General features: G+C 42.9%; 1 long non-coding RNA gene across 1 annotated transcript; it reads right to left on the minus strand.

Annotated features, from left to right (window-relative positions):
- Positions 1-7,388: 7,388 nt before the first annotated feature.
- On the minus strand, positions 7,389-9,801 carry LOC123140893 (uncharacterized). The gene is made up of 4 exons (XR_006470093.1): positions 9,181-9,801; positions 8,686-8,765; positions 8,457-8,517; positions 7,389-7,743 (listed from the first exon to the last, which is right to left on the minus strand). It is a non-coding gene; the product is annotated as an uncharacterized lncRNA (long non-coding RNA).
- Positions 9,802-14,034: the final 4,233 nt, after the last annotated feature.

A 14,034-nucleotide genomic window follows, 5' to 3' on the forward strand; every position in this document is an offset into this window, starting at 1 on the left:
TCTTAGTAGCTTTATTTAATTTACGGAAATCAATTACCATCCTATAACCTGTAATAATTCTTTGCGGAATCAATTCATCTTTATCATTAGGAACAACAGTAATACCTCCCTTCTTAGGAACACAATGGACAGGACTCACCCAATCACTATCAGCAACGGGATAAATTATACCTGCCTCTAGGAGCTTTAGTATCTCCTTCGTTACCACTTCATTCATCTTAGGATTTAACCGTCATTGAGGGTCTCTCACTGGTTTGGCATCTTTCTCCAATTTTATTTTGTGCTGGCATAGAGTGGGACTAATGCCCTTAAGATCATCCAGAGTATATCCGTGGCAGCACAGTGCTTCTTCAGAGTTTTCAATAACCTTTCCTCTTCCTGCTTTGAAAGGTTAGCACTAATAATAACAGGATATATCTTCTTTTCATCAAGATAAGAATATTTAATATTATCAGGTAAAGGTTTGAGCTCAAACACGGGATCACCCTTGGGTGGAGGGGGATCCCCTAGGATTTCAACAGGTAAGTTGTGTTTCAAAATAGGACCATGTTGAAGGAATACTTCATCTATTTCCCTTCTTTCATTCATAAACATATCATTTTCATGGTCTAGCAAATATTTTTCTAAAGGATCAGTAGGATGCATGGCAATAGAAGCAAGACCAATAATTTCATCCTTATTAGGCAATTCTTTATGATGAGGTTGTCTACGAAATTTAGCAAAATTAAATTCATGTTTCATATCCCCCAAGCCAATTGTAACAATATCCTTTTTGCAATCTATCTTAGCATTAACAGTATTCAAGAAGGGTCTACCAAATATAATGGGACAAAAGCTATCTTGTGGGGAACCAAGAACAAGAAAATCAGCAGGATATTTAACTTTCCCACAGAAGACTTCAACATCTCTAACAATCCCAACCGGTGAAATAGTATCTCTATTGGCAAGTTTAATAGTAACATCAATACCTTCCAATTCAGCAGGTGCAATATCATGCATGATTTCTTCATATAAGGAATGAGGTATTGCACTGGCACTAGCACCCATATCACATAAACCATGATAACAATGATCTCCTATTTTAACAGAAATAACAGGCATGCCTACAATAGGTCTATGTATCTTAGCATCGGGTTTAGCGATATTAGCAGCTTCCCCACAGTAGTAAATAACATGCCCATCTATATTATCATCCAAGAGATCTTTAACCATAGCAATACTAGGTTCAACTTTAATTTGCTCAGGGGGTGTATATGTTCTAGTATTACTCTTACGAACCACAGTTGAAGCTCTAGCATGATCCTTTATCCTAACAGGAAAAGGTGGTTTCTCAACATAAGTAGTAGGAACAATAGGATCATTATAAGTGATAGTCTTTTCTTCAACTGTAATAGGTGTAACTACTTTTACTTCAGTGGGAGGATTATATTTAAACCACTTCTCCTTAGGGACATCAACGTGAGCAGCAAAAGATTCACAAAAAGAAGCTACTATCTCAGAGTCAAGTCCATATTTAGCGCTAAATCTACGAAAAGCATCGGTATCCATAAAAGATTTAACACAATCAAACTTAGGTGTCATACCTGACTCCTTACCATCGTCGGAACCCCAATCTTCAGAGTTGCGTTTAATTCTTTCCAATAAGTCCCACTTGAATTCAATAGTCTTCATCATAAAAGAACCAGCACAAGAAGTATCGAGCATGGTGCGATTGTTGTCAGAAAGACGAGCATAAAAATTTTGAATAATCATTTCTCTTGAGATCTCATGATTGGGGCATGAATATAACATTGAATTAAGCCTCCCCCATGCTTAAGCGAAGCTTTCTCCTTCGCGAGGCCAAAAATTATATATATAATTACGATCACGATGAACAAGATGCATAGGATAGAACTTCTGGTGAAATTCCAACTTCAATCGTTTATAGTTCCAAGATCCCGTATCATCACATAGCCTATACCATGTCAATGCATCTCCCTTCAAAGATAAAGGGAAGACCTTCCTCTTAACAACATCATCGGGAATACCTGCAAGCTTAAATAATCCACAAACTTCATCCACAAAGATAAGGTGTAAATCGGGATGCAATGTTCCATCTCCTGCAAAGGGATTAGCTAGCAGTTTCTCTATCATACCCGAAGGAATCTCAAAGTAAACATTTTCAATAGGTTCAGTAGGTTGAGGAGCAACTCTTTGCTCTACTGGTCGGGGCGAAGATGCCCCGGACAAGCCCCTCAAAGGATTAGTTTCCATAGTAACAAGTGACAGAAAATTTCAGCACACGATATTAATGTTTCCTTACCAAGTTCCACTCACCAAAGGCGCTTCACTCCCCGGCAAGGGCGCCAGAAAAGAGTCTTGATGACCCACAAGTATAGGGTATCTATCGTAGTCCTTTCGATAAGTAAGAGTGTCGAACCCAACGAGGAGCAGACGGAAATGACAAGCGGTTTTCAGTAAGGTATTCTCTGCAAGCACTGAAATTGTAGGTGATAGATAGTTTTGTGATAAGATAATTTGTAACGGGTAACAAGCAATGAAAGTAAATAAAGTGCAGCAAGGTGGCCCAATCCTTTTTGTCGCAAAGGAAAAGCCTGGACAATTTCTTATAATGAGAAAAGCGCTCCCGAGGACACATGGGAATTATCGTCAAGCTAGTTTTCATCACGCTCAGATGATTCGCGTTCGGTACTTTGATAATTTGATATGTGGGTGGACCGGTGCTTGGGTACTGCCCTTACTTGGACAAGCATCCCACTTATAATTAACCCCTATTGCAAGCATCCGCAACTAAAAAATAAGTATTAAGGTAAACCTAACCATAGCATGAAACTAGTGGATCCAAACCAGCCCCTTACGAAGCAACTTATAAACTAGGGTTTAAGCTTCTGTCACTCTAGCAACCCATCATCTACTTATTACTTCCCAATGCCTTCCTCTAGGCCCAAATAATGGTGAAGTGTCATGTAGTCAACGTTCACATAACACCACTAGAGGAGAGACAACATACATCTCATCAAAATATCGAACGAATACCAAATTCACATGACTACTGATAGCAAGACTTCACCCATGTCCTCAGGAACAAACGTAACTACTCACAAAGCATATTCATGTTCATGATCAGAGGAGTATTAATATGCATTAAGGATCTGAACATATGATCTTCCACCAAATAAACCAACTAGCATCAACTACAAGGAGTAATCAACACTACTAGCAACCCACAGGTACCAATTTGTGGTTTTGATACAAGATTGGATACAAGAGATGAACTATGGTTTTGAGAGGAGATGGTGCTGGTGAAGATGTTGATCGAGATTGACCCCCTCCCGCTGAGAGGATCGTTGGTGATGACGATGGTGATGATTTCCCTCTCCCGGAGGGAAGTTTCCCCGGCAGAACAGCTCCGCCGGAGCCCTCGATTTGTTCCGCCAAGGTTCCGCCTTGTGGCGGCGGAGTTTCGTCCTGTAAGCTTGCTTATGATTTTTTCCAGGGTAAAAGCCTTCATATAGCAGAAGATGGGCACCGGAGGGCCACCAGGGGGCCCAGGAGACAGGGAGCGCGCCCAGTAGGGAGGGGCGCGCCCCCCACCCTCCTGGCCAGGGTGTGGGCCCCCTCTGGTATTTTCTTCGCTCAATAATTCTTAATAATTCCAAAAAATGACTTCCGTGGAGTTTCAGGACTTTTGGAGCTGTGCAGCATAGGTTTCCAATATTTGCTCCTTTTCCAGCAAGAATCCTAGCTGCCGGCATTCTCCCTCTTCATGATAAACTTTTAAAATAAGAGAGAATAGCCATAAGTATTATGACATAATGTGTAATAACAGCCCATAATGCAATAAATATCGATATAAAAGCATGATGCAAAATGGACGTATCAGAACCCAAGTCGAAAAACTGCGTCTTCATAGGATACCCTAAGGAAACCATTGGGTATACCTTCAACCTCAGATCCGAAGGCAAGATCTTTGTTTCCATGAACGGATCCTTTCTGGAGAAAGACTTTCTCTCAAAAGAAGTAAGTGGGAGGAAAGTAGAACTTGATGAAGTACTGCCTCTTGAACCGGAGAATAGTGCAGCTCAGGAAGATGTTTCTGTGGTGCCTGCGGCGACTGGAGAGGAAGTTAATGATGATGGTCATGAAACTTCGGATCAAGTTGCTACTGAACTTCGTAGGTCCCGAAGGGCACGTTCCGCACCAGAGTGGTACGACAACCCTGTCCTGGAAATCATGTTGTTAGACAACGGTGAACCTTCAAACTATGAAGAAGCGATGGCGGGCCCGGATTCCAACAAATGGCTTGAAGCCATGAAATCCGAGATAGGATCAATGTATGAAAACAAAGTATGGACTTTGACAAACTTGTCCGATGATCGGCAAGCCATAGAAAATAACTGGATCTTTAAGAAGAAGACTGACGCGGATGGTAATGTGACTGTCTATAAGGCTCGGCTTGTCGCTAAGGGTTATCGACAAGTTCAAGGGGTTGATTACGATGAGACTTTCTCACCCGTAGCGAAGCTGAAGTCCGTCCGAATCATGTTAGCAGTTGCCGCATTCTATGATTATGAGATATGGTAAATGGACGTCAAAACGGCATTCCTTAACGGTTTCCTTAAGGAAGAATTGTATATGATGCAGCCGGAAGGTTTTGTCGATCCTAAGAATGCTGACAAGGTGTGCAAGCTCCAGCGCTCCATCTATGGGTTGGTGCAAGCATCTCGGAGTTGGAACATTCGCTCTAATGAAATGATCAACGCGTTTGGGTTTATACAGACTTATGGAGAACTCTGTGTTTACAAGAAAGTGAGTGGGAGCTTTGTAGCATTTCTCATATTATATATATGTAGATGACATACTATTGATGGGAAATGATATAGAACTTTTGGAAAGCGTAAAGGCCTACTTGAATAAGTTTTTTTAATGAAGGACCTTGCAGAAGCTGCTTACATATTAGGCATCAAGATCTATAGAGATAGATCGATACGCCTCATTGGTCTTTCACAAAGCACATACCTTGACAAGATATTGAAGAAGTTCAATATGGATCAGTCTAAGAAAGGGTTCTTGCCTGTGTTGCAAGGTGTGAGATTGAGCATGGCTCAATGCACGACCTCGGTAGAAGATAGAGAAAAGATGAGTGTCATCCCCTATGCCTCAGCCATAGGGTCTATTATGTATGCCATGCTGTGTGACAGACCTGATGTGAACCTTGCCGTAAGTTTGGTAGGGAGGTACCGAAGTAATCCCGGCATGGAACACTGGACAACAGTCAAGAATATCCTGAAGTACCTAAAAAGGACTAAGGATATGTTTCTCGATTATGGAGGTGACGAAGAGCTTGTCGTAAAGGGTTACGTCGATGCTAGCTTCGACACAGATCTGGATGACTCCAAGTCTCAAACCGAATACGTGTACATTTTGAATGGTGGGGCAGTGAGCTGGTGCAGTTGCAAGCAAAGCGTCATGGCGGGATCTACATGTGAAGCGGAGTACATGGCAGCCTCAGAGGCAGCACATGAAGCAATCTGGATGAAGAAGTTCATCACCGACCTAGGAGTTATTCCCAATGTGTCGGGCCCGATGAGTCTCTTCTGTGACAACACTGGAGCTATTGCCCTTGCCAAGGAGCCCAGGTTTCACAAGAAGACTAGGCATATCAAGCGTCGCTTCAACTCCATTCGTGAAAATGTTCAACATGGAGATATAGATATTTGTAAAGTGCATCTGGATCTGAATGTCGCAGATCCATTGACTAAACCTCTTCCACGAGCAAAACATGATCAACACCAGAACTCTATGGGTGTACGATTCATCACAATGTAACTAGATTATTGACTCTAGTGCAAGTGGGAGACTGTTGGAAATATGCCCTAGAGGCAATAATAAAATGGTTATTATTATAATTTCTTGTTCATGATAATTTTCTATTGTTCATGCTATAATTGTATTAATCGGAAACCGTAATACATGTGTGAATACATAGACCGTAATATGTCCCTAGTAAGCCTCTAGTTGACTAGATGGTTGATCAATAGATGGTTGTGATTTCCTGACCATGGACATCAGATGTCATTGATAACGGGATCACATCATTAGGAGAATGATGTGATGGACAAGACCCAATCCTAAGCATAGCAAAAGATCGTGTAGTTCGTTTGCTAAGAGCTTTTCTAATGTCAAGTATCATTTCCTTAGACCATGAGATTGTGCAACTCCCGGATACCGTAGGAATGCTTTGGGTGTACCAAACGTCACAACGTAACTGGGTGGCTATAAAGGAGCACTACAAGTATCTCCGAAAGTGTCTGTTGGGTTGGCATGAATCGAGACTGGGATTTGTCACTCCGTATGATGGAGAGGTATCTCTGGGCCCACTCGGTAATGCATCATCATAATGAGCTCAATGTGACTAAGGAGTTAGTCACGGGATCATGCATTACGGAACGAGTAAAGAGACTTGCCGGTAACAAGATTGAACGAGGTATGGGGATACCGATGATCGAATCTCGGGCAAGTAACATACCGGTAGACAAAGGGAATTGTATACGGGATTGATTGAATCCCCGACATCGTGGTTCATCCGATGAGATCGTCTTGGAACATGTGGGAGCCAACATGGGTATCCAGATCCCGCTGTTGGTTATTGGCCGGAGAGAGGTCTCGGTCATGTCTGCATGGTTCCCAAACCCATAGGGTCTACACACTTAAGGTTCGCTGACGCTAGAGTTGTTATGGGAAATTGTATGTGGTCGCCGAAGGTTGTTTGGAGTCCCGGATGAGATCCCGGACATCACGAGGAGTTCCGGAATGGTCCGGAGGTAAAGATTTATATATGGGAAGTCCAGTTTCAGTCACCGGAATGGTTTCGGGGGTTATCAGTATTGTACCAGGACCACTGAAAGGTGTCCGGTGGTCCACCGGGTGGGGCCACCGCACTACAAGAGATGTCATCGAACAGCTAGTAACGTCACAAATTACACCTGAGTGACATTTTATGGGCGTCACAAGCATCGTCACGGAATCCCCGTCATAGATTACTCCTCGTGACGGCGCGCGCAAAACAATGTCACTGAAAATGGGACCTTCGGTGACGTTCTCTAGAATGTCAACAACTTACTATTTCTGTGACGGTGGATTAATGTCACAAGTTAGGAGCAAAGATGCCATATTGTACGATATTCAATGATGGAGCAATGTTACTGACTTTATGCCACATCAACACCCGCACAGATTACCCCAACACTAGCATCACTACTTTAATTATTGATGAAGATGACATCATCAAAATACATTTACTATATTTTGAATAATTTGCAATGAATTATCAGATCCACTATATTACAAATGCACATCACAGTAAGTATTTTATTCACATCGCATCACATTATATACATAAATTGTGAGCCAAATCACATTATGAAACGAAAGAAAAATCCTATTATATATTCTATCTCTAAGCCAAAACATCCTCCAATTAGAAATGACAATCAAAATAACACCGACTCAAGTTTGACACGTCAATAGACAAGAAAATGGATTCTTGCTGAGTTGCTTGAGCCCTTAAGAGAAAACCAATCAGGTTATCTGTATCGTGTTGCTTCTTTTCCCAGGCTTCATTCTTCTTTTGTTGGCTCTTCTTCACAGCTTCCAATTCTTCTTGATGCTTCCTTTGCATCTCTTCAAATGCTTTGTCTTGTGCTTCAAGTCTCACGGCTAACTCCCCCCAATGCCTATAAACTGAGGAACCACAACAGCATGTTGCATCTTAATGAGATGAAAACATACAAGATAAAAACGTATAACAGTACCACTAAGAAGCACACAATCTATCAAATTATGAATTTGAGTACATTATTAACTAGATTTGTAGGTATGCAGATGGGCTAATAAAACGGTATATTGGTTTGGCAAAACAAGAAGACACAAACTTGTATAAAAATTGTCTGTCAGAAAAATTTACATCGATCCCTGCTGCAGTTTTAACTAGTGTGCTACTTAAAGTTTTAAGTAGCATGTGAATGACTAGTGAGTCCACTAGGGAAACATATGACAATGAACTATAGTAATATACTGAACATATTTCATAATTAGTTGCATAAGTATAGTTGTTTGATGCTTTGGTTACTACAAAAGTTTAGATCAGCACATCACTACAAAAACAGATCGGTAATGTACTAAAAAATCGCAGACCAAAACACAAAAATGTTTCTTTAGTAAGGAGTGGCATCCATTCAATATATTGAACAATCTCAGAATAATGCAATATCTAGAGGTCGGCACCCAACAACTACAGGCCACATTATTCCTATTAACTGTGTGTTTTCTCATCTCTGAATTGATTCAGACATGCTATGAATTTGGCCGTTCATCACCTTATGTACAAGTACGTGCCATAAGCAACTAGTACTAGTACTGTCTACACTATTTTAATCAATTGTGTGCTTACTCACCTTCCCCAGCAGCTACAGCTAATTGTGTACTTGCACTGCAGTTGTACGATGCTTCCTCAATCTAAATATAACAAATAAAAATACAAGTTATGCACAAAGGAAGGACACGATGAGCTTAAATGTTAGGCATACACAACCAGGTAAGGAATTGTCAAGTACTGGACTGTAAAAAAACAGAAAGTGGAGAAGCAACAAGCAAGTAGTACAAAGCTTAAGCTTCAGACTTTACCAACATAGCAAGGTCGATAAGATTATCTTGATATTGCAAACCCAGTCCTGCTACCTACGGTGAGCAGTCGATTAATGCGCCTGCGTTATAGGGGAATAAAACATAAGAGAAATAATATACTGACAAGAAAAAATATATGGAGAAAAAATAAACATACTCATTTTCTCTTCCACCGAGCAGTATTAGCATCTCAATGAACCTTTTAGTATATAGATTTTTCAGCAGCTAGCAACTACGGTATGGCCCATTATACAAGCCCTCGACATATCTTTACCTTGTTAAATGTTATCACAGAATATTGACTTCTTGTGCATGCATAGTAACTAATAAAAGGCTATTCCTAGTACAGTTTCACTGTTAATATTCTGAACATAGAGTCTAGTCACATATTAGATGTTCTTGAGCATGCTGGAGATTGCATAATCTTGCAGCTTAAAGGGGAAACTTGAGTTGAAATTATTCATTGTAGAAATTTAGAGACAGTTCGGAACATACCTTTGATAAGAGCAAAGGACATTGATCTTACTCCTGATCTAGATGAACTGCAACTAGGAAAAGGAGATCTCAAATAGGTGGTTAGAAGACTGCAAATTCCAGATCACAAATCTTACATTGGGAAATTATGGAAGAAAAAGGAAGCAGCGAAATATTACCCTCGAGTAGTTGAAGGGGAACAGATCTAACGGTGCTGTAGCCGGGTTCCTTGCAGATTTTCCGACCCATCTCCTAGCCTATCTGCATCATCGGGTTGCCTCTCCCAAACCTGGTATCTCCCGCCGTCGCCGTCTTGTTAGTCACTGGACGAAACCAATCTTGTAAATCACCATCTACATCTCAAGTAGTGAGTGATGGAGGGGTGGTGATGCAGCGTCCAGATCTTGGTGAGGCACGCGGTGAGAAACAAAGCTGGGGAAGGCACCAGAGATGGACTGGGCGATGGTCGACAAGCCATCCATGAATTGGCGGTGGAGGTAGCATGGAGGTCGGACCAGGCAGCAAACGGGCAGATCGGCGTCGGTGTAGTGGTGGCTGGGGACGGGAAGCAGACAGAGAGGGTGGCGGCGGACTAGAGGGCAGAGGCAGGGAGGGAATTCGGGTGGCGCGGCTGGCGGCGAGTGATTTGGGGGCGCCGCCGGTGAGATGAGATTTGACTCAGGTGCGAGTGGGTACAGGTGTATTTGGGGATTTTTTTGGGCTATGGTTTTATTTAGAGGCACAGAGCGTGGGCGCGAGCGAAAGAACTCCTTCGTGTGCGGCCGCTGCAACGCGCGAATCAATCCACCGCGGAGTTGCTAGTCACTTTCCCAAATCGACCGCTCCGACAGAATTCTGCAGGCCCACCACGTCTCATTTCTGAGCACGTATACATGCAAACGCTAGTTAAGGAAATTGGGCCCACCCAAAACTACCACTAATCGCCCCCCTGATTTGGGGGGGCATGCTAATTAATCCTCCTAATCCTCCGACGTAGTTGCTACACACTTTCCATATCGGTGCTGTCCGAAAGTGGCCGCTCCAACACGAGCGGGATAGCCACACTCGTTTGGAGCTGAATTCTGTTTTTTTTTTGTTCTGTGGTTCTGACTTCTTGGTGTGGCCTCGTTTTAAAAGGTGCCTGATAAGAATTAAAAAATCCCATCGACTCTCATATTTCCATTTTAACTTTTGAGATAGAAATGTAACAACATTAGCTCACGAGTGCGCATTGAAGGTTTTTTGCATACCCACTAACTATTTATTATATTATAGTTAAACAATGTTCACTAATTTCCTCTTGGCTCCCTTATTTTCATTTTTATTTTTGAGATGAACAACATCAGCTCACGGACGCTCGGTTCAATTTTTTTGCCCAACCACTACCTATTTATATTAGAAAGAACAAAATAAGTTTTACCTTTATAAAAGTTAATTATTATAAGTATTTCCATGCCCACTTCCTATTTATATTATATCAAAAAAATTACAACACTCAACACTGACGCATGGGTACAATCGCTCAATTACCCAAGAACTAGCTATGGCGAATCTGACTACTATACATAACATGACAAAAATGGTCTTCACACATTCATAGAATTCGGTGACTCTAGCGGGCTTGTCATGGAAATTACCAAAATGTCACAAAAATTGGGAGCCAGGTATGCTGAAAGGTCAAGGAAATTCGGTGACGTTCACTGTCAACGATTTGCGATAATTGGTGACGTCACCTACGACAACATCACACACTAGGAATTTATGTGACATTGTCGACCATCGTCACGAGGATTTTCGTCACAGTATGTCAAAATTTTTGTAGTGTGCCACGGGGGCTTAATGGGCTGAACAAGGGTGCGAATCAGCCCCCTAGTGGGCTGGTGCGCCCCCCAAGGGCCCAAGGCGCCTAGGGTTGAAAACCCTAGGGGGTGGGGGCGCCTCCCACCAAACTTGGGGGGCAAGTCCCCCCTTGCCCCCCCTTGTAGATGGGATCTAAGGGGGCCGGCCCCCTCTCCCCTTCCCCTATAAATAGTGGGGGGGGGGGTGGGAGGGCTGCCACACCCTTCCCCTAGCGCAGCCCCTCCCTCCTCCAACACCTCCTCCTCCTCCGTAGAGCTTGGCGAAGCCCTGCAGAAAAACCGCAAGCTCCACCATCACGCCGTCGTGCTGCCGGAGCTCTCCCTCAACTTCTCCTCTCCCCTTGCTGGATCAAGAAGGAGGAGACGTCCCCCCGCTGTACGTGTGTTGAACACAGAGGCGTCGTCCGTTCGGCGCTAGATCGGATCTTCCGCGATTTGAATCGCCGAGAGTACGACTCCATCAACCGCGTTCTTGCAACGCTTCCACTTAGCGATCTTCAAGAGGTATGAAGATGCACTTTCTCTCTCTCTCTCTCTCTCTCTCTCTCTCTCTCTCTCTCTCTCCCTCTCATTGCTAGCATCTCCTAGATTGATCTTGGTGACATGTAGGAAAATTTTGAATTATTGCTACGTTCCCCAACAGGGGGGGTGGAGCAGTTGGTGGTTGAGAGAGAGACGACAGAGGGGTGGGCACGTGAGAGAGAGATCGTAAATAAGGGAGAGAGTGGCGGGGCCGGGAGAGAGATCATGGCGTGGGTGACTTCCGGTTAGGCTGCATGCGGATCTGATGGTGCCACCTCATCGATCCGCGTGATCGATCCATGGGTTGTGCTTTCTCTTTGCCGTCTGCTATTTTTTTTTACAGACGGCAAAGAGCTAACTTTGTCGTCTGTAAAAAAAATAGCAGAAGACAAAGTGTCTTTACTGTATGTGTATCCTTCGACAAACGGCAAAGTATGTCCTTGCCATGAGTTGTTCTTTACTGTCAGTCACTGTCGGTAAAATTGGTCTTTGCCGTCTGCCCCGACAAAATGCTGACAGCAGAGAGCAGTACTGACGGCAAATCTCCTGTTTCCTGTAGTGATTATAGTAGATTGGATAAATAGATCTCGCGGGAACGCGAGATAAAATAAATAAATGAAAATTGCAGCAAGGTATTTTTTATTTTTGGATTAATAGATCTGAAAATAAAAGCAAATAAAATAGGCAAATATAATAAAGAAGAGACCCCGGGGCCGTAGATTTCACTAGTGGCTTCTCTCGAGAAAAATAGCATACGGTGCGTAAACAAATTACTGTTGGGCAATTGATAAAACTTCAAATAGTCATGACGATATCCAGGCAATGATCATTATATAGGCATCACGTCCAAGATTAGTAGACCGACTCCTGCCTGCATCTACTACTATTACTCCACACATCGAACGTTATCCAGTATGCATCTAATGTATTAAGTTCACGGAGAAACGGAGTAATGGAATAAGAATGATGACATGATGTAGACAAGATCTATTTATGTAGAAATATATCCCATCTTGTTGTCCTTAATAGCAACGATACATACGTGTCGGTTCCCCTTCTGTCACTGGATCAAGCACCGTAGGATCAAACCCATAACAAAGCACCTCTTCCCATGGCAAGAAAACTCAATCTAGTTGGACTAACTAAACCAAAGATTCGGAGAAGAAATGTGAGGCTATAAGTAATCATGCATATAAGAGATCAAAAGACTCAAATAATTTTCATGGATAAAACTATAGATCTGATCATAAACTCAAAGTTCATCGTATCCCAACAAACACACCACAAAAAGAGTTACATCAAATAGATCTCCAAGAGACCATTGTATTGAGAATCAAGAGAGAGAGAGAGAGAGAGGAAGCCATCTAGCTACTAACTAAGGACCCGTAGGTCTACAATGAACTACTTAGGCATCATTGGAGAGGCACCAATGAGGATGATGAACCCCTCCATGATGGTGTCTAGATTGGATCTGGTGGTTCTGGAACTTGCGGCGGCTGGAATTGATTTTCGTCGACTCCCCTAGGATTTCTGAAATATTGGGGTATTTATAGAGCAAAGAGCCAGTGCGAGAGGTCATCGAGGTGGGCACAACCCATCAGGGCGCGCTTGGGCCTCCAAGCACGCCCTGGTGTCTTCTGATCACCTCGGGCCCCCTCTTCGGTACTTCTTTGGCCCACTGGATGTCTTGTGGTGCAAAAAAATCCACAAAAAGTTTTGGTGCATTTGGACTCCGTTTGATATTGATTTCATGTGATGTAAAAAATAAGCAGAAAACAACAACTGGCACTTGGCACTATGTCAATAGGTTAGTAAGAAAAAATGATATAAAGTTGCTATAAAATGATTGTAAAATATCCAAGAATGATAATATAACATCATGGAACAATCAAAAATTATAGATCGTTGGAGAAATATCAACGGCTGAGGGATAGGGTTAGGTATGTTAGATGGATAACGGCGTGCTGTGCCATCTGCGAGCAGACGACAAAGAAGCAAAGGTCTTTGCCGGCTGCCAGCAAACGGCAAAGTGTCCAAATAGGCCAGCGTAGGTGCCCCCAGGATGCACAGGTAGCTGCCATGTGGCAGCTTTGCTGTCTGCTGGCAGCCGGCAAAGAAGAAAAGGCCTTTGCCGTCTGCCAGCAAATGACAAAGTGTCCAAATAGGCCACCCCAGGTGCCCCCAGGTTGCACAGGTAGCTGCCACGTGACAGCTTGGCCGTCTGCTGGCTTCGCCGTTTGCGGGCAGAAGGCAAAGTGCCTGTATTGCCCCTGTTGTTTCTTTTTTTTCTTAAATTCAATCAATTTCATATATATGTATATATGTATATATATAGGACAGGGCTATTCTGTTACTGGTAACAGAATATTATTTTGTTACTCCGTGCCCCTTATAGGAGCCAAATCAGTACAACAAAAAGAAACGAGCCCACCTCGAAGCCCAAAACAAAACACACCAGGTTCGAGCCGATCCCACCCACGGAACCCGCCTCCCC

Source organism: Triticum aestivum, chromosome 6D (assembly GCF_018294505.1).
Source record: "Triticum aestivum cultivar Chinese Spring chromosome 6D, IWGSC CS RefSeq v2.1, whole genome shotgun sequence".
NCBI classification, from domain to species: domain Eukaryota; kingdom Viridiplantae; phylum Streptophyta; class Magnoliopsida; order Poales; family Poaceae; genus Triticum; species Triticum aestivum.